The sequence below is a fragment of the Cylas formicarius genome, unplaced genomic scaffold, assembly GCF_029955315.1.
Source record: "Cylas formicarius isolate icCylForm1 unplaced genomic scaffold, icCylForm1.1 PGA_scaffold_3__17_contigs__length_32017465, whole genome shotgun sequence".
In the NCBI taxonomy this organism is placed as follows: domain Eukaryota; kingdom Metazoa; phylum Arthropoda; class Insecta; order Coleoptera; family Brentidae; genus Cylas; species Cylas formicarius.
This window is the reverse complement of record NW_026844326.1, coordinates 12,753,157-12,775,836: the sequence shown is the minus strand read 5'-3', so window position 1 is coordinate 12,775,836 and position 22,680 is coordinate 12,753,157. Positions and strand designations below refer to the sequence as shown.

The window sequence follows — 22,680 nt, the reverse complement described above, 5'->3', positions numbered from 1 at the left end:
TCAGAAACAAGAGAGAACTCGACTTTGAAGTTATCTTTTGAGAGTTGCAAGGTCACTATTTAGCCGCATTAAAATTCTTAAGCGCACTGTCGCCACTTAATTACAAAATGTACGAGCTATTATTTCCAAAGAAAGAATTTGAAGTGCCGACGGGAAAAATGATGAAACTTCCTTGTTAAGTTCAATTTTAAAAGAAGAGAAGAAACATTAGGGTTCTCAGCATCGTATTCTCGTATTGACCCACTATATCGATCACCCCAATGTCATTGACCAAAAATTTCCTTACTTTTCATTCCTGCTAAGGAAAATTGCTTGTATACTAATAAGGTCAAATGTGATATGATTAGAATTACACGAACCTAAAACAAACCAATATTTCCAATACCAATAAAAAATTGTTCTCGAAATATTAACAATATCACTACATTGGCGAGTACATCATCGACATTAATTCCAATGATAAGCTGTGATGATTCTTGCTATCAGTGAACGAAAAGATCATTGCTTTAAATGTATACAGGGTGTTAGGAAATTGAATTCGGAAACTTCGAAATCGTACTATTTTCATAGTTTGTCAAAATTCATTTTTTTTAATTTTATTTTTAACCTAGTAGGCTTCATTCTCAACGGAATAAGCTGGTAAGCTGGTTTCAGAAATCTGTCAGTAGGAAGCACTTTACCTAGAACTTTTTTTTTATTTTCCCTGTATTTTATTTATTTAGACTGCAAAATAAAATTGATTGCCTTAAGCTTCAAAAATTGTTACTCTTGTTTTGAGTCGAGTTGAGTATCATCGTTTAGCCACAAACCGACTTTTTCATTCTCGGCCCTAATACCCCGCGCTTCTAAATTACAGAAAGGTGATACTGGATATCGCGATATGCATTTCTGATACGAAAAGGCAAGTGGAAATGCAGACCAGCATTATTAACCTGTAGGCGACGTTAATGCAATAACATGTTTAATTTAAGTAACATTTTCGAAAATAAAAAATTATTAATAATAATCGGGAATTAAACCGTATACAACGCTAATTGCAATTCATTTTCAAAATGCTTACCGTTCATTTGTAAACATTTTCTCATACATTTTAAAAAATGCTATTTCAAATGATTTCTCAACCCTTCATTATTTTTGTAGATCATTGATATCTGTTTTAGGTGTTTCGTACACTAAATTCTTTAAGTGCCCCCAAAAAAATAAGTCCATTGGATTACGGTCTGGTGAACCAGGCGGCCAATCCAATGCCCGACTTAAATACCTTCATACAGCCAATGTAATGGGATGGAGCGCCACCTTGCATTAACCAAATGTTTTGTCTCCACTGCAAAAGTACCTCATCCAGCGAAGGTGGTAATTCCTCTTGAAGAAATTGCAAATACATTTCTCCTTTAAGCGATCCGTTAAAGAAATGAGGTCCTATAAGAGTATCTCCTATAATCCTACAATAATATAATCCTATAATCCCTACCCATACATTTAAAGAAAACCGGCGCTGATGTTATCATGCATTTGTTGCATGCAACGTCATCACGACTGAATGCAGCCTCGTCAGTGAACAAAAATTTTGAATTTTTCCTAAAATTTGATTGCATAAAATTACTCTCATTTGCTCATCACCCTCAAACAGTACTCGAACACGAAAAGGCCGAAGATCATTTTCTTCTTCCCAAGCAAGTGGTAGTCGTTGACGGGACAGCCTCCACTTTTTGAAGTATTCTTTCTTCTCTTGCGGCGGTTCTTTTATACCTTGGTCTCCCTTTATTCGTATTATCAGGTTTGAATGATTCTATTTCACCAAGTCTTCTGTGTATGTTGACGAATGTCTTAGCAGATGGAACGTTTCTATTGGGATAAGCCTGGATCCAAAGCCATCGTGATTGAACTGCATTTCCATTTGCTCTTCCGTAGCAAAAATGCATACCGCGATATTCAGTATTTGAATATTCCTGATGGGCCATCACAGCAGCAGTTGGATAATAAGCTCTTTTTAATAGGAACTAATTTTTAACAGATTGAGACAATGACTTTTTCAAATTTTATTATGTCCTGTTAGGTAAAATCACATTTACAAGTAAAATTCGAACCGAGAATAAAAAATCGATTTGTGGCTAAACGATAACACTTATTGACTTAAAACAAGAGTAACAATTTTTGACGATTTGTGATTCTGCTTAAGGCAATCTGTTCAATTTTGCAATATCAGTCTAAATAAATAAAATATAGTGAAAATAAAAAAAATGTTCCAGCTAAAGTGCCCTCTCGTGACAGATTTTTGAAACACTTTTATTTTGTAAGGATTACTTTTACTATGTGAATAAATACCAGCTAATTCTGTTGTTAAGCCCACTGCGTTAAAAATAAAATTCAAAAAAATTAATTTTTTTATATGACTTACTACCTTTATTTTAGCTTCTTTCCTCTAAATTTCCAAACTCAATTTTGGAATACCCTGTTCACTGATAGCAAGAACCATCACAGCTTTTCATTGTAATTAATATTGATGATGTACTCTACTTAGTGCTATTGTTACTATTTCGAGAACTCTTAGACATGATAATCCATGCTTGTGACTGTAACTGGAGAGTAAACCTAAACCAAAAAACCTTCTGCAAAAATACTTGTTCACTCCTTTTCATTTAAAAAGGAAATATTCACCCTAGACAGGATTGTGATGGAGCTTGGACGAGAAGGCAGTCACTATTCCTCAAATAAATGTAAAACTGCTATACAAAACCTAAAATGCCTTAAATTTTGCCTGCAAGAAGCATAACCGCAACGTTCTTTTACTTTAGTGTAATTATGTATGTTATGTTGGCGATGAAAATATTTGCATTATATTTTCTTATTGCTGTATTAGTGACAGTTATCTAGTACCAAAAATGTGGCAAACTTCACTATTTTGACGAGGACCTTTGTGCTGGTTGATCGAAGAAATGGTTAAATATTTCCCCGCCTGACTCAGTGGTGCTTATGGGTAACAGTAGCTTGCGACGTATTCAAAAAACACCAACTTGAAAGAAAACACAATAAAGAAAAAGCTATTAGCTATAAGGAATTCAAATCAAAAATTACAGTTCGACAGAGTTCGTCCTATGCATTTGAGATAATCTAATTGTTTTGACACAATGATAACAAAATCAAAAAGCGGGCGCGGAAAAGTCGAAATTGTGTTGCTGCGTGTTGTAGTGCGACAATCTTAGGCGTGCCAAACGTAAAGCAGGCAAACTCCAAAATAAGCTAATTATTTCCCGATTGCCGAACGGTCGAAAATTGTCAGTATGTATTGACATCGCGGCGCACAGTAACGTCTGCATTCTCGTTCTGTAGTATCTGTAGTTGTAATTAAGCGGACTTTGTGTTCATTTGTGTTCAAACATTATTGAATTGAATTGAATAAAGCGAGTGAAATGAAAGCGAGATTTTTGGAGGAATTAGAGTGTATACAAAAGTCAATATTTTTTTTACTTTCCATCGATGGAGAGGTACGAGAACTTGAAGAAGTCAAGAAATCTGTCAAAAAAAACTCTTCCAAACCTCACCTGATCCAAAGCTACAAGAAAGAAGTTTTTGATATCGAACACGTTCCGAAAACACAACAGTGCATTTGGAGGGCAAAAATACACCACCAATTCTAGTAATTGTAAAAAATTAAAATTGCTAGGCAATCCCAAGCACCACCATTTTACTTGCACTGTGACGTAATTAACATGTCCCTGTCCCTAATTCTGCCCAAACAGTCATGTCTGATTCTACCTTAATAGGTTTTCCTGGTTTTATTTAATATGAAAATTGTTGAATGTTTTATTTTTTATAAGTAATAAATAATTAATATCGCCTCATACTTGACATAGGTGATTGATAATATGACAAGAAAAGTGAAGTGAAGTATAGTAGGCGCCAATGCTGACTTTGCCTAGGTATGATGAAGGTTAAAACTTATTAAAACATTGTTTATGCAAGGTGGATAAACGAAAACCGTAAAAGGTGCACTCAGCAAGTTCGCAACCAAGCTAACCGTAATACCGCAGGATTGTTCGGCATTTATCGCGCAAAACACGCAGCAACTGTAAGCAGATGAATATTGAGTTGCTTTTAGCGGGGGCAACCCGATCTGTCCCATAATACACTTTCAACTTGAAGATGCTGTGTTCAAGTGCACCAACAAAACAGTCAAACATCGTTTCGGCTTACTTTTGATGTTTAGCGCACACTACAAATCTTACACCTTTTTCCCGTTCGGTATTAATTTCGACATTAAACCCTATTAAAGCAAATTTCGTTTGATGCAATTTCAGTTTTCGTACAACAATGTTAGGTGTCGCGCCAAATTATTATGAAGTTAACTAGTATATCGCAGACAACAATTTGCCAATCCCATTACCCGGTGTGTAATCGATGCCTGTACCGTTTATCGCTTCTGTAAAATCAAACACGCAATTTACTACGGGGGGTCCGAATCCTATACAGTATATCATTTGATCCCAAATCTAACGTTATTCATTAAACTAATTAATTTTCGACCTAGTTGAAGTCGAAGAGAGCGAATAAAATTATATCAACTTTGCGAAGGGGATGATTAAAAATAAATACACTTTTCGTTGCTGACCGGATCGAAATGCAACTATAAAATTTGGTTAAAATTTATGCAATAGATTGAATAAATTATACTAATTAAATTTAAATTTAATTGTACAACTACATCAATTTAATTTTATTACGCTAACATGAAAATATACCATATAGTATTTGCATTTATTATACATACGTAATACCCGAAGTAATAGCCAAACGAAACCAACGAAGAGAACACAACAGAATTTTCAAATAGATATAATTTTGGGATGGGAAGTCATTGATATTGAAGTGCATTTCATAAATATAGTAGGAGGGATTGTTATTAATTAGTGAACGTATAGTTGTTACCAGCGATCATTAGAAAAATCAGAAATTTAAGAAAATTTTGTGGTAATAAGTTGTTCAAAATAAGTCTGAAGATAATTAGGAATGTATTTAACTTTTTAAGTCAACAGTGTAATATGTGTAATTGGCCAAAAAAGTGCAGTAAATAAGGAGTATATATGAACGACTCCCTAATTGTTGTAGAACTAATTAAATATAGAAATAATAGCATATTATGAAACAAGTTTCTATATTTTTTCTACGATCGTTCCCAAACACGTGACTAAAGTACCGGAAATGTCGAAAGTGGCTGGCGACAATAGCCAACAAAGCTAATGCATACTCGATCAGTGCCTAATTGGGTATTTTAGAGTAGTGAGCAGACTTTTTTATACAATTTAGTTTAATATTTTTTGGCTATTGTGCTTCGGCTATTCTCTTGGTCCCACTTATGCTTTGTTTATTTTCTTGGGCTATATCATTAAAACTAAAACGGGATAATTAATTACAGTCGTTTTGCCAAATAAGTTTTCTAGATTTTAGCAGTTGGATTGTATTATTGTGTTAATTTTTTATCAAATTTGACCAAAGATATATTGCTGTTTTTTTTTTCGTGTTTTTCTTTAGATTAGGTGTTAAAATATTATATTAATCTGGTTATGTATCCTGATTTATGGTAAGGAAAAATAGTGTGTTTTGTTTTGGTTGGTCCTCGAATCCAAAATATAGATTAATAAATAGAATATTTAAAAAGTTTTGTTTTCCAACCCTGCTATAACTTAAATCATTTTATAGAAGCAAGATTATTGTGAGGTAATGTCAGTGGTAATTAGTTGTAATTTAAGTAATATTTACATTTAATTCTTGGGATGATTATAGGTAATTTTGAATAGAAGTGGTATTAATGATTCAAGTCGTTCCAAGTCCAATGAATACCCGGATAGAAATGAACACATTTTCTTCGGGTACGGGACACACCGGTATTGAAGAATACTTTGATTTTAATACCTGATGATAAATCCAAAAAATTTTCACCAAGTTAGTTGCACTTAAATATTTCAAACCCTTTAGAAAGGCGAAACTTTACAAAATTATCATAATGTCAATGCTGACCATGACATGACATGACGACCAAACACAGTAAGTAGCTATCTAAAATGAAAGGAACTGAAGATTTCACTGAAAAGTCAATTCAATCAGAATGTGAAAACATTGGATTTCTGATTTAATCATTTGTACAGAACACAACCTCAAAAATCGATCGACGATATCGTCACCTTTCTATTGACAGTGCTTGAGATTCGAAAATTTCACTGGTAGATGCTAAATAAAAATTTTGTCATTTTTTAAATTCTAAAAAATTAACCATTACTACGAATTAAAAACTCCCACAACATCGGCTACATATGAGTTCAAGAGTGCTGCCGTGCAAAAGAGTCATGGATGCAGACGTCAAATAGAATGTCGCTGTAAACATGAAATTTTGAAGCTTTAAAAATGCAATAGTGAACGCTCAACAATAATAGTATATTATGCAACGGGTGCGGTAAACGGCATTTGACTTACGAGTTTATTTGACACGAGCGAAGCGAGTTTTTAATAAACGAGTGATTTAAAAAGTTTACCGAGCGTGTTGCATACTTTTTCTACGACCGTTAGTTTTTGCGTACATTTTCGTAAAACAACACGAATATATTCACTGACATGACCGTCAGTATTGAAAAACGTCAACATTCAAGGCGTGGGAAATATCTCCGAAAACATCCGATTGCTCCCAAACCCGTGCGGTAAAATCCCGGAAATGTCCGAAGTCGCTCGGATCCGTGGGAAATGAAACTTACCTGGTAAAGTGATGCTTCCCGCACGCTAGATCGGTTTGTAATCAGGCATTTTACAGACGGGAGAAGAAAAATAATAATTCCACAAGGTGTAAATACCAAACAAAAGTGTAACAGATATTCATCGGCTAATAGACCGTTATATTTGCGTATGCACAAGCTTGTAACTTTATTCAAACTGACGTTTATTTATTGTGTCCCGATCTTAGATGATCTTGCATACATTATTTTGCAATTACCTGACTACGTGATACCTTTGCTCATAAAATTTTGTTGTAACCTAATTTAAATAATGTAAAATTACAAAATTTTATTCCAAAACCAGTATTGCTTAAGAGGAGGAATAAATAAGGTTATTTGTCTGTAACAATAAATTACATATAATATATAATATAATATATAAAATATATATTTTAAATCGTTCAATGATTTTGCACTTGCATTGTATTTTTACAGTTAAATACGGACGATCGCATTTTTTGTTTTCGCAATATGGTTGATGTTTATAAATGTTTTTCCCTTTAACTCTAATAACATTCATTATAGTGACATTAACCCACAGGTGAAGGCACTTATGTGTAGAGTCAGGTTGCCGCAACATGACCAGTAATAGTCTATTAGGGTAGTTAGATGAGAGACGCTATAATTAAGTTCGTATGATATTGATCGCTTCAATGAAAATTCCCTCTGACTATATACGATGTCGCTACAGTTGCAGAATATCCACATAGCTAGTGGGATCCTTGTTAATTGCATCGAAACGACCGGCCTATTTATCTCAATTCATGCAGGTTTAGGATAAGCATAAGGAAACTAATCTAATGCAAACAATATGTGTCGAGTAACAAAGGCATATCGGCATTTGCGTCGCAAATTTGTTGGTAATTAATGTCCGAAATCAGTTTGTATCTTAATCTATGTCAATGGTTTTTTTTTACAACTCTTTCAATAATCGCATTTCATTCTAATGCGGATAGGTAAAAATTATATTTTTTCAAAAAGTTGCTAAGTATAGGAATATGGTCTATGATAATATGCAGTTTCATTTCAATGTCGGCAAAATCAGTAGTACTACTTGTACGGGAATGATGATAAACGGCAAATTTCAGCAGAAAAATGTCCAAATATGGCAGCAATACTAACTAGTATCTCTTTCAGCAGAAAAACTTCCAATCTTCATCAAATTATACCCATAAATGCGCAATATCTAATTAGCATCAAAAGCTTTATGTTATAAATAATATTTCGACACAGATTCAAACAATTATAATATGACCACTTGGTCGAACTCTGTTTTGTGACAACATTTTGTCTTCTGTTTGTGATCTGTCATAAATGTCGACATTTTTTTTACTCTTTTTAAACTAAAATCTTTCTCTTCAATCATTTCCTATCTTGGTTTGGGTCGTCTACCCAAAAATCTAGGAGATACGGACCACTATATATAGTTAGTAAGTGAAGATTAGCAACAATTAAGCTAAAAAATTGGTGAAAAGCGTTAATAGTATATTATGCAATGCTCGTTTCTTAAACATAACATAACATAAAAAGTTTAACTACTATACTTTTTCTACGACCGTTAGTTTTTGGGTACATTTTTGCAAAACAATACGAATACATTCACTGACCGTCAAAATTCAAGCCACAGCGGAGCGAGTATTTAATAAATGTGGGACACGAAACTCACGTGGTAAAGTAACACTTCCGCACACTAGATCGGTGTATAATTAGGTATTGAACAGAAGGGACGAGAAAAATATTTTTTATACCAGTAAAATAATATTTTTAACCAAACTTATTCGAGATTGAACAATAAGAACGAAATATATGACATTTTTTCTAAAACTTCTGGGTTCCTCCTGCGTCGGTTTCTGTTGATTCGAACTTGAAAACGTTTCGCCAATCATCAGTTTCAGTCAAGCTCTGAAAACGCCATCAGGATGATTGGCGAAACGTTAGCAAGTTCGACTGAACAAAAACCGACGCAGGAGGAATCCAGAAGTTTTATAAAAAAATATTAAAGTAGCCTGTGGAAGTTTCTTTGAAAGATATATATGACATGTATAAGATAGATAATTCGAGTTAAAGTTTATGGATATATTAAATATACCCAAAAAACGAGGGCGCTGAAAATAACCGTCCAGCTAATGAATGTCGCCAATTTTACGTCACAGATATGGTTGTGGTCACGGGTGATTAATTAATATCACCTACTTCTGCGGACTGGTTAAAAACACTTCTTCAGAACTGAATGACAGATTGCCAGACTATTCCAAAACCGCTTCTGCTATACTATTGCCTACTATATAGGACATATTTTTAAAAGATGACAAAAAATAAAAAAATTTTTAGGTTTTAATATTAAAAAAATTAAAGTGAAAATGTTTTAAATTGATATAGCAGTCTCAATAGCCCACGTGACAAAACTTTCAGTGAATCCACATCCAATTACCATTACTCTCTAACCAACTCGGTTAGCATATTTATATTAAGAGTGAAAAATATGACAAAATTGGTATTAATGAGACCGCATAGATCTTATGATTAGAATGGTGGTTTATGATTTATGGTTTAAAATTAAAGTTAATAGGGAAATTATCGCTATCGACTCTCAACAAAATCCATTGCCCACTCAAAATGGTGATATGTTTCTAGAAATATTTTAAACAATCATTAAAGACGGTCCCGTGTAATTCGATAGTTTAACCACTGTGACGTCGTCTATATCCAGTCTCACAGCGGCAGCCTCAGAAAGGATACATAAAATCCAGAAATACTGTTTAGGAACCATTTTTTATATTATAGGCAGCAGGCCTGTTAATCGTAAAAGGAAATCAGATATTTTACATGTAATCTTTATCACAAAAGTATAAGATTGAAGTCTCCACAAGAAACTCAGTTTTCGTACAGACGTTCAAAATTTAAATTTCAGACCCAAAGGCCTGCCTTTTCTTCTACGCCACACCTCTGGAATTGTTCAAAGAGCCTTTACATACGGCTAAAACATTGGATCAGTCCCTTAAATTACTAAACAATACCTTTTAGATACATAACATTTAAATAATTCACACTGTAAATTATTCATAACATATATGTTCCTATTTGCTCAAATCTTAGTATTTATTTTATTTACTTTTTTATGTATATATCCTGCTTAACGCTGTCATTTTTTTAGAATTGGTTTAAAAACAGAACTTAAAATGAAAAGCAAAAAAAATCTAAATTAATGTTAATATAATATAATAATAGTTTGATTTTGTTATTTTATTATTTTATTTTTTAACTGTTTCATAAAACAATATGGATCCATCGAAAAATCCAAACTCGATAGGATTATAGTCATTTTGAGGCAACGGAGAGATTCAATATTTCCTTTTAAAAAAATTAAAGCAGGTTTCTATAAATATGGATAAATCGATTTTCCTTGAAAGTCATATAAATGTTTGATAGATATTTCCATTTCGGTCTCCTTCATTCTCGCTGTCGCCTAGTATAATTCTCATGGCGTAAAAGTTTTTTGTCCATTTAGGACATTATCCGCTTTGAAACTTAACAGTCCATTATCAAAATGGAGAGAGCCCGCTGAAATGTCATTAATACATTATTTTTTCTAGAACAAAATAAATATGCCCAAATTTAACTTTATAAAATAATAAGAGAGTAAGAGAGGAAAATGTGAAAACGAAATATTTTTATAAGAAGGTTTGTTTATTTTCATTCGATTTTTATCGTTTAGTGGGAATATATTTGGCAATCTTCGAATTTACAAAGTTTGTCGCTTAGTGTTTCTGAATGAAACTCTTTAGAGCCTCACAATTACACAAAACTTCCTAAGCTTTCATAAAGTAATATATTCCGCAAAACAGCAAATGAATTTCCCAATGTTTTCCTCTTGTGCTTTCTGCTCCTGCCCACTCATCCTAGATCCTGCTACCCCCGAAGTCGAAAACCGTATTCGATCTGATTGAAATGGCTTATTTTTATATTCAAAAATATTCCACACAGAGATAGTACGAACGCTCATGTGTGAATGAGAATATAACAAAAATCATGTCTTTAGCAATTCTGTACAGCAGTAAGGAAGTATTTTCGGCCAAATAAAAAATTGATAATTATATTTAATTTGCCGGATTATTAATTACGCAAATAGAACTCCTGACACTTGTGATTACTGGATCAATGACGAAGTGGTAACTGAAAAAGGGAGAAATAAAATTCACCTCGTAAGGCGGCCGCAGAAATGAATTAGATTTCCACTGTAAGGTGTTGCTCCTGGTAACTCGGTAAGAAACCATACTGAAGAACAATGACTGGAGGGAAACACGACTGTATAAGTTCGATAACGAATACGTATTGAAGTTATTTTCCGAGGGAACCAGATGCAACCAATTCCTTTTGCTTTTCACAATCAATTCAAAGCTTTTGTTCGATGAATAACATATAAAGAAAAGCTTTCCAACTGCTCATTTTCTGTGGGTGCCCCGCGTCACGAAAAATAAATTTCTTGGACGATAAAACGGAGTGACTATGATGTTATTAGTTTAAAATAAAGAAAAGTGTGGTAACCAGTAGCCAAAAGTTATGTTCATACTGACGCAACAGCTTAGCGTTAATAGAAACTTAATAAGTCCGTCAATTTGGGTTTGGCCAATTTCCTTACATATCCCCATATCTTGTAATTGTTGTTCTACCTGACTGCTAAGTCCTCATCCCCGTTTTACGGTGAATATTTGAAATAATAACCCTCAACTCTGATTTTCAATTAATAACTGACATAAATATATGTGGGTGAAGCATATTTTATTTACACTTTTGGTTAGTTTTGGTTAATCATTAAAAATTTTTGTATAGAATATATGCCATTGTCGAAAATGGACTATTCTATTTTTGTGTTAAATTAAATTTCAAAACGTTTTATTGGATGCCGTTTTCCTGTAGAGCAGTATTGTACTTCATAACTTCCATAGTTACCAAATCTTGTAACCAACTTACATCTTAGGCAAATTATATTTATTAAAAATCTTTTTATAAATTATATGCCATTGTTGAAAACGGACTATTCTATTTTGGTGTTAAATTAATTTGAAAACATTTAATGGATAATGTTTTCCTATAGAGCAGTATTGCACTTCATAACTACCATAGTTACCACACCGAATATGTGTAAGCCTGTTACGCGAATTATATTTATTAAAAATATTCTATTCTATTCTATTTTTGTGTTAAATTAAATTTCAAAACGTTTTATTGGATGCCGTTTTCCTGTCGAGCAGTATTGTACTTCATAACTTCCATAGTTACCAAACCTTGTAAGCAACTTACATCTTAGGCAAATTATATTTATTAAAAATCATTTTATAAATTATATGCCATTGTTGAAAACAGACTGTTCTATTTTTGTGTTAAATTAATTTGAAAACATTTAATGGATGTTTTCCTATAGAGCAGTATTGCACTTCATAACTACCATAGTTACCAAACCGATGTGTAAGCATGTTACGCGAATTATATTTATTAAAAATATTCTATTCTATTCTATTTTTGTGTTAAATTAATTTCAAAATATTTTATTCGATGATGTTTTATTGTAGAGCAGTATTGTACTGCATAACTATCATGTTAAGTCAATTATATTTATTAAAAAACTTTTTATAAATTTTAAATCTTAAAAAATGTCACATTCTTACAACTTTAAATATATTTCAGACACTACTGCAGTAAAATAAATGGGTTAGTTCAAATTCTGTTCGTTAATGTGGAATAATTTTCAGCATTAAAAAGCTTCGAATAGAGAATCGACATAAACTCCATCCGATTTGAATTTTTTATGTCTCATATTCGACAACAAAGGGCTCACTGTATATCAAATATCGTCCTACAAGCGAGGTTAAATGTAAAGTCACTGACATTTCCGTGAGTTATTTCGGTGGCTATGTTTTAACCAGCCGTACTTTTCTGGAATTGGGGTCAAAATCGTATTAAAACCCCCGGTGTCCGCCACAGACCTTTTCTCGCCCTAACACGACCAACGTCCAAACTATGTTAATTAATTAAGCACGTCAAACAATGTTTAAACGGATTAAAACGACTTCATGTTACACGGATATGTGAGTACCAACAGCACGATATCCAAAAGTCAACCGGCACTGCATCCGAACTTTCAAAATTCGTCAGGTCGCTTTCCGCGATATTTGCGAAAAATTTAGTAAATACCTGAATTTAGATTAGTAGGGGTGGCGGATATTATTACTTGAATTATAATTTCCAAGTCCTCAAACATTTTAATGGACATAAATTATTTATTTTATTGTAATTGAATTAAAATATCGAAATTTAATTTAATTTGGTTACATGTTGGTACGATTTCATATCGAAATTCTTCAAAACCTAATTTTAAACTATATTCATATTGTTAGAATTCTCCTTCTCAGAGGCAAACGCAATACTTAACTTCATGAATACAATATAATTGTGAATTTAAAAATCAATTGGGAGAGTTTTTAGGGATTAGTTTTCTACGGTTCATATGTTATATCTCATATCAGGTATCCAATAATCTTTAGCTGAAGATCACATCAAATATCTACAGTTTCCATGTTTCCATCATTTTTTCAGAAACCATCTTGTTCGATCTAAATGACAAGTAATCAACTTTCCCTAATTGATTGTGATTTTCAACCAATTTCGGCAATTTCAACACTTGGTTATAATATTTTGTCGGTTAAGCAGGGGTCGAGAACTGTTTTTGTTTCCCGGCCGAGATAAAAAATAGTGGATATCAACAAATTATTTCTAGCACAAATTGCAAATTACCATTATTTCTACAAACCTCGAAATATGCGTATCACCTAAAATTACAATATTATAAATTATTATGTGGAAGTGTGAAATATTTTTTAGTCAATTAATCACTGTAACGAAGAAAATGAAATGTCAGTTTCTGTTAAACATTTAGAAATATACGATTTCTTGGATTTGATTTTTTGAAAAGAAAATGAAGAAAGGGACACTTCGAATATTGTTATTAATGCGCCAAACTTACAATTTTGTAATACTTTTCATAAAAATTTTGGATTTCTCTTGCGTCGGTTTTTGTTAACTCGAACTTGCTTACGTGTCACAAATCATCCTATTGGATTCTTCAGAGCTTGATTGAAACTGTCTCACATTTTACTCTGTACCTGCTTATATATCGATATGTGGTCAGTGATATTTTAAATGTAAGGAAGGACAACAGTGCCAAGTGTGGGGTTGCTTTTGGAAGGTTGTGGTGAAGTGTATTTTGTGTAATATCTTTAATGTGGAAATTATTAGAGTGAAGAGCAGAGGTAAGGTGTTTTAATTTTGGGAGAGTGGCGTCTATGCCACTCATTTAACTCTCCTCAAACAATGTATAAGCAGGTACAGAGTAAAATGCGAGCCAGTTTCGGCCAATCTCATATATTACAACCTACTCAACGGAAATTTTATTAATGTAATTTTACCCTCCACTTGTCGAATTCGAAAATAGTAAATTAATTACCTGAGAAGGGATTTTGTTGCCAGTTTTACATTTAAGACTAAGATCATTTTTACTTTCCTCCATCATTTACAAAAAAAAACAATAGAAACCAAATTGCAGGTTATAAACTTTATAAAGCCCATACGCTTTTTCACCGTGCGCTTTCGCAAAAGGGATAAGGGCCCTTCATTTATTTTGAGCACTTATATAACCGTAAGCCTCGGATAGCGACCTGATTTACATAATTCATTAGAGATTTGAAAATTGTTGTTAGCTACAAAATAACATCCAAATTATGACAAACAATTTGGCGGCCGGGATAATATGCAAATTTGAGAAACATTTGAGGCATGTGAAACGAGACAGTGAGTGAGGTTACGAGACTGGAACTGTCTGAACTTTTTACCGAATACTATACGAAATTCTAAGCCATTCTAAAGCGTTTTAGCAACACGGCTTATAGAAAATATGAAATATGGTTTAAGTTCCTTAATTATTTTCCTTGAAACGGTCAGGTCGTTAATTTGTGAGAATAAAGCGTTTGAAATTTATTCCGAAAGTTTTCATTTGTATTAGTTTTGCTAATTATTTGAAACGGAGGTAAGTAGTTATAGTTACCTCCGTTTGGGACCATAATCGGTGCAAATTGTTTTCGCTGCGCCTTATATTGTGTGACTCTAGCATGTTCAATTAAAATTTATTAAAAATTAGTAATAAGAAAGATCAATTTTGCTCTGATATTAAATGTAAGTTGGAAAGGTTGCAAGTTCCCAACTAAGACATTTTTAGAGTATATTTTATTATATTTAAATTAATTTTTTTGTAAAATAAATACATTTATTAATAAAATGGTTTTGCGAAAAATATATTTACTTTTTTTTATTGTTTTGACACGAACTCAATTATTTCTTCTGTCCGATTGGATGCCATTGTAATCCCAACAAGTTTTTAAGATTAAATTTACTTTAAATATGTGCTTCGAAATACAGGGTGTCAAACTTTTTTCTTAGTTTTTTTTTTAATTTTTAACCAGTTTTTATTTAGCATTTGTTTCTTTGATGTTATTTAAAAATAATACATATTGATTGAAAAAAGGTTATTTTACAAATATTTCGTATACTGTGACTTCCTCCACAAACTCTTTTACTTAAAAGTGATTGTGAAATTGTGAAAAAGTCATGAAATTGAGGAAGGGCATGTAGGTTGCGCTTCCAAAAAGTAAGAGCTAACTTACGAACAAACACAAGTTTCTCACACCAAAAAATCCGCATCTGCGAATTTTCGTTATTTAGCAATTCAGCAAAAAAAAAACAAAGACAAATAAAAATATTTTGATCCCCTCTATATTGGAAATGGCGCATTATAACCCACAATTTTATAGTAATCCGATCTACCTCTTTTGTTATGCACCGCTGAATTTTCAATTGTATTTTCAAGATAAATTCAGTCTCAGTAATTTCCAATGAATTACTTTTTGAAGACGTTTTAGATACTCTGAAAATTCTGGACTTTGGATTTTCTAGGCGTTTTTATGAAAGGTGTTTCTTTTGGCTTCAGAGCATGGTACCAAAATTATTACAAATCCTCTAATTTTGTCAATTCTTCTTTAACTTTTGTTGAAACTGGCCAAATTCAGAGATTATTTGATCCTTGAGACAGTACACCGCGAAGAATACTAAATGGGGGGTTGGGAATAATAATAAAGCTTATGGAATTAGTTTATCTTATAAACGGTGCGTTCTACAACAAAAAAACAAAACACCACATTAGGGCTTGTAATAAATATTTAGGGGATAGTAACCAGCATCCATCTGTTTAAGTTTTTGTGAAGTTTTTATTTGTTTAAGAAATCACAAAAAGCTGAAATATTTTATGTAAAATATAAAGTATTATTTAATATAATATATAATATACAGTGTATGCACTATGCACTAAAACCTTGTTTTGCTTATTGCTTCAACTAAAGTCATGGCCAACTCAGACTATTTATCAAAAAAGAGGGAAGTACTACATTACTCTTGTAGAATGTTTGTTTATGGCTCAATTTTGATTATTCTTTATTGTTATATAGATTTCACTGAAAGACACTAACGGCTCCTCGCATAGGCATATAGGGCCAGAGCCCCGCTTGGGGATCGCCCCGTGTGTGAGGCGGGAAGCTCTCGAAGCCGGGGCGAGAGACCGGGCCGTGGGGGCTGGAGAGTTGCTCCGGGAATGAGGCAGGCGAGGCTTATGATAGATGGGTCCGCCCTTCTTCAGACCAGGGAGCTGCTTAGACTGACCAGAAGGAAGTGTAGAGCACTAACAGGGGCCTACACAGGACATTGCATGCTTAGGAGGCATCTTTGCTTGCTAGGCATTGGAGACGACCCGGAGTGTAGGTGGTGCATGGATGGGGAGGAGACCCCGTATCATCTGCTCACCGAGTGCCCTGCCTTGACATGGGCAAGATTGGGAGTCTTCGGAACGGCCCTGATCGATCCGGACTCAGTGCACGGTATTGGGCTAAAGGAATTGCTGACCTTCTATAGGAGGGGCGGCATTCTGGACGCCCTCTAGAGCGGCCTGGGGGCACAACGGGCCCATCTGGTGACCTAACTGCTTGGACGCCCGCGAGGGCGCCCCCCTTTAATACCAATACCAAGACACTAACGATTTTCTCAAAAGTAAATATGATTAGAGAGGGTTAGATATGAACTAAACAGACTTTTCCAAGCTGTATTTTTTAATTAAAAAAGGTATTCAATTCTTTATCTAATAATAAAAATAACAGAAATATCAGAATTGATTGACGTGGGCATACTGTTTCCTTTGCAAAACCAAGTTTGATATGAAGAAGCTAATATTCCACGTTCAAATTCACTCGCTAATTTATATTTTAATTTTGTTTGTCTTTCGAATACTAAGATTTATTAATGCTGTTATTTTAAGATGATACTAAAAAATAAATGTCCATTAAAAAGCCTTTTTTATTATTATTTTTAAATTTTGTATAATTAAAATTTGTAAGATCTTAAAATCACATACAAAATAATCGTTATTTACAAGGTTTACAATGTTTATTTTTTTTAAACATTAAAAACTTTGGTCATTGATTTAGTTACTTTTAGGCAGTCCTGAACACAAATCTGTTATCATTTTCAATTGGTAAAATACTATAAAAGTACTTCTCGATTTTAGGGTTCAAAAAACTGTGTCAGTTAGCCATGACTTTAGTCGATGCTATACGAAAAACAGTTTCATTTCTTTTTAGCAAAATCTATCCAGCAAAAAAAGAATTATCAAAATTGAGCCATTAACAAACATTCTACAGGAGTAATACTTAAGCGCGCTGTATTCCAATTTCATGGAAATCAGTTTAGTTAGGTTTTATGTAGTTATGAATAGGAATTCGTTGACATTTTATTCTCAAAGAAATCTCTAATAGCCCTTCTCGATATTTGACATCAAAAATCAGTCCCAATTAGCCAGGACTTCAGCTTGATGTAATAAGAAACATAAGGTTTTAAAGTGGGCGCAAACGATATTTCAAACACCCTGTATTGAAACATTATAAAAATTGGTATTGTTGGGTTCTAAGTACTCCTGAACAAAAATTCGTTGCCAATCTATTTTTAAAAAAATAGTCTAACTTGGCCATGGCTTTAAGCTGAAGGAATAAGCAAAACAAGGTTTTAGTGCATTTTTCAGAGACCTATCCAACCAGAAAAAATTATCAAAATCGAACCATAAACAAAGATTTTACAAAGATGTATAGTTCTTAAGTGGGACACACTGTATATTAATTACTCCTTGAAGTAAGATATTATCAATGGTTTTGTGTGCCCGAAAATGGAAAAAAAAGTTGCTTGTGTATATTTATAAATGCAAATGGTTCAAAAAAATTGCATTGATGCTTAAATTCTAGTTATTACCTAACTGAATATAATAAGCAATATTCTAAACTGGTACAAATTGTAAGGGAAATTTTTCTAATATTGTTAAAAATAAAAATTAAGATCCGCGCCATAAAATTTATATTTCATAGAGCGAAGGACACGTTGCAATAGCTTGGAACGGAACTACTAAGAACAAGTCATTCCATTGGTTAGTTTCTTCCTTTTCGATATTTGCTCATGTTAACATGTCATAATCCCGACCGCAAAGCTTAGACCCGAATTTCATTAGACTTTACTTTCGATTGCAGCAGTCATACCGCAATTTTTAATCCCAATAAAAATAAATCGAAATCCCAAGTTACTGCCGAAGCTTCTTTCAAGCTGTTTATCTCCTTACCTGTTGCGCCCCACAGCCCACCCCGAGGTTCGGATACTATTACTTAATTACAATTAGATTATCCTTTTAATTGTTTCTTGCGTTCGAGAAATAGTTTAAAACAATCTGTAATCCATATTTCATAATACGGTTGCATAATTGAAAATGGAATCTTTTGTTTTGAAATGACATTCCGTCTAAGCTTTTTCAGATTTTTCAGCTGCATTCGTCTTACCTTATTTTCTTTCGCATTTAATAATGCCCGAATCGCATATCCAGAAATGCGAAAATATAATTAACTCTCCCATACAGTCTCAGACACTGTTTCACTTGACCTGATTTCCAGTATATACATACAAGGCAAAATATCGATTATTTTTCGACCTAGGCATTTGCTTTTTTTACTTTTTTTTTCTCGCTATCGCACGTGGTTTAATCAGACGTCGTGTCACATGCTGTCCTCAATCTGCTGCCCCACCACTGTACTACCGTTGATCAAAGTCAGAACTTGTCCGTCTCTAGAGAACAACCCCCTTATGAATGATGTGTATATCGCCAGATACAGCAACGAAATTCAAGAGTCGAGAACCGGCGTTACACGCGACCTGAAACAGACTGACTGAAACGAACGTTTCAGAGTTGACGCAGAGTCAAGAGGAACACCCCTTTTTGGGTTTTGCGTGAAAATGAACAAAGTCGGCTCCTACTATGTATCGCCCGATGACGAACCTTATCGATGAACGATTAGGGGATCTTACCAATTTTATTATAATACCAATAACGTTGATTTATGGCTACAAATACCAGCTGTAGAGATGCCGAAATTATCTAAGTGTTCGCTCTAGAACGCATTACAAAATATTAACAGTTCTCTTTTCTTTCTTTCTTTCGTTCTTCTGTTTTCTTACGGTTAAGTAGAATATCGAAGTTCGATCAATGTCGCGAAATAACGTTACAATAATTTAAGGTGATTTTACAAGAACAAATTTTGTGGACATTTTATAGTGTTGTTGTGGCAATTTGGGATTAGTATTAAATTAAATTGTTTTATTAAGTAAAATATTTTTGACACTGGCTCTTTTACCAATATCAATTTATTGTCAAATTAAGCAACTTAAAACGTAATTTTTCTTGTCTCTGTATGGGCCTATTTTTTTATTTCATTCAAGCATTATTCGACAGCTATTTCCGAATACCCTGTGTATACAAAGTTATAAATAAATAGACAACTCAAATCCCATCTTTGCTACGGTGGTTCATACCTATAAAACTAGACTCAATATTATAACTAATAAGGGTATTTTTAATCCAGCTTTTAGCACTTCTTCGGAGTTTAACAAATTACCAGAAAATATAAATATAAAAAATGTATATTCGTATAGGAAATTAATATTTTAAAATGTTTACATATATATGGATAAACAATATTAGCTATGGGTTATGTATATATATATATATATATATATATATATATATATATATATATATATATATATATATATATATATATATATATATATATATATATATATATATATATATATATACATACGATTTTTTTTTGTCCTTTGTTTTGCAGTTTTTGAGAAAGACCTGGGTTGCCGGTCGAAACGTCAATGACAATTACAGTGTTTTAAAATTATTTGTGAGTTTTGTTCACTGTGGACCAAACCCTAAGAATCAACCTATAAAAAATATACAAGGATCCAAGAAAAGCATATTTTTCAACTCTATATATATATATATATATATATATATATATATATATATATATATATATATATATATATATATATATATATATATATATATATATATATATATATATATATATATATATATATATATATATATATATATATATGTATATATATATATACATTTTTTTTTGAGTATTACTTAAAAATTTAAAATTTAAAATTCAACTACTACACCTTAACCTCAGTAGTCTAAGGCTGATTTTTTTCTACGAATTAATTGAGATATCGAAATTTTGGTAATAATTCATCTATTTTATATACAGCAATTTTTTGAATTTGCAAATACTATGACATATGCCTGTCTATAATTATTCCTAGATACTTGATAGATGTTAATTCCGAAATTTTATAATTATTGCTTATTTTTAAGCAAGACATTTAACTCTGATAAAATGGGAAAGGTAAATACTTCTTTTCACCATAGTTTAAAGAGAGAATATTTATTTTGGACTAAGTATTTACTATTTGGGAAATCTTGTTCAGTTAGATGCATTAACTCTTTCCAAGTATCTGCCTCCTAAAATACGGCTGTATCTTCGGCAAAACAATTTTTTGAAACTTTTTAATTTGAACAAATCTGGGAACATATATTAAAATGAACCTACCTACCTTGAAGTACTCTGTTTTGTCAGTGACCTCCTGTTTCGTCAGTGAGCCTATCAATTTCATCTTAAAAAACTCAAAAGTTAAAACATACAGGTCAAACCACATTGTTGAAGGTTTTCTTATCAAAATGCCTTGGAGAGGCAAAAATACATAAGCTGCTTTTAGTACTGTTGAAATCGCCAGTAATTTTAGACGTTAAACTTATTGTATCGCATCCGGAGTGTAAAACTTGCCTTTATAAAGCCGTGCTGACAGCTTGATAAGACCGTAAATTAATTAGAAAATTCAAAATTGTGTTTTCGAAGATATTTTTAAAAATTTTGGAAAGAACAGACCTCGTGGATACCGGTCGGTAGTTTATGAATTTATACTTTTCCCTCACTTTAATAACAGGTTTAATTTTTCTAGCCTTTAAGCAGTCTGGTTGAAAAACGTGTAATAATAGTTTTGGAAAAACATTGCAATATTTCGCAAGAGAAACTTTGGAAACGACCAAAAAATATCTTGGTTTCATCCAAAAACGTTAAGCATCAAATTTGTCTGACTAATATTATAATCGATATCAATTCGGAGTTTTCAAGGTGTAATTAATTTTAAATTAATTTTGTCTGCCTATTAATTTCAATAGAAGATTTCGCTTAATATATCTTAATATTTATTCGGAATAGCGCCATGAACGTTGTGAAGAAAGGATATCGACATTTGTATCACCCCTGGCAGATGCGCTCAGGAGCTTTTGGAAATTGCTATTGAATTAAAAATAAGCGGCATCTTTGCACAATATGGGGAGAAATTAAATGAAGAAAACCATAAAAAAATTACGTTTCACTGGCAGACCGCTTTTCAATGTTATGTTTCTGTTTAAAAAAATGTTTGTTCACGTATTTTCGAAAATTATTAAATTACTTCATAAAACAAAAACTACAAATTTACTTTCTAAATTGACCTTTTTGTGATATGGTCACGAAGGCGGCACTTGAAGAAAAAAAATCGACAAAATAATAATAGATACAGAAGAAAAACTAATAACGTGGAAAAATTATGTGGCGGATTTCTCCGATCAAAATTTGATCTTGGAAACAGATGAAGGTCCTGAAATAACAAAGGTCGAATTCTTACATGCACAGAATACATTGAAGACCAAAAAAGCGTCAAGACCATATAATCAATCAGCCTAAATTGTTAAATTTATATAGAAAGAGGGGATTCGCGTCTTGATGGGACATACACTAAAGGCATTCTTAAAAGTGGCAGAATTGATAAAAATGTTATATATATATATATATATATATATATATATATATATATATATATATATATATATATATATATCGGTTTTTAAAACGTCCTCCGACGTCGTCCGATTCCCAATCGATTTCTGTCCTTCCATAGGTCCTCGTCCAGTCCTCTCCATCGATGCCCTCTCTCCAGCTCTTTCTCGGTCTTCCCCTCTTCCTTCTTCCTGTAGGTGTCCAGGTAAGTATTTGTTTAGGCAGTCGCTGTTCTTCCATTCTTTGGACGTGTCCGTACCGCTTTAACTGTTTTGTTCTTATTTCATCTGAAATCGTGTGGCCCACCTTCATAGTTGTGCGAATTGCTTCGTTTGGGACTCTTTCGGTTCTTGACCTTCCTGCCGCTCTTCTCCAAAAGTCCAGCTCTGTTGCTTCCAGCGTTCTCATGGTTCTTTCTTTTGGTGACCAAACTTCACTGCTGTTTGTGACTATGCTTTTAATGATCGTATTGTATATTAGGTGTTTGTTTCGTCTCGTGATATTTTGGTCCCACGAGAACGTCCCACTGCTGGATATGTACATTCCCA

General features: G+C 32.8%; 1 protein-coding gene across 3 annotated transcripts in view; it reads right to left on the bottom strand.

The window, feature by feature from the left end:
* LOC132698968 (potassium voltage-gated channel protein Shaw-like) overlaps positions 1-19,094 on the bottom strand; it is a 151,542-nt gene extending 132,448 nt beyond the window's left edge. For all 3 annotated transcript variants that reach the window (XM_060665318.1, XM_060665317.1, XM_060665319.1), the window contains exon 1: positions 18,731-19,094. The gene's annotated coding sequence lies outside the window, so the exon portion shown is untranslated. The remainder of the gene's footprint in view (positions 1-18,730) is intronic.
* Between the last annotated feature and the right edge of the window lie 3,586 nt (positions 19,095-22,680).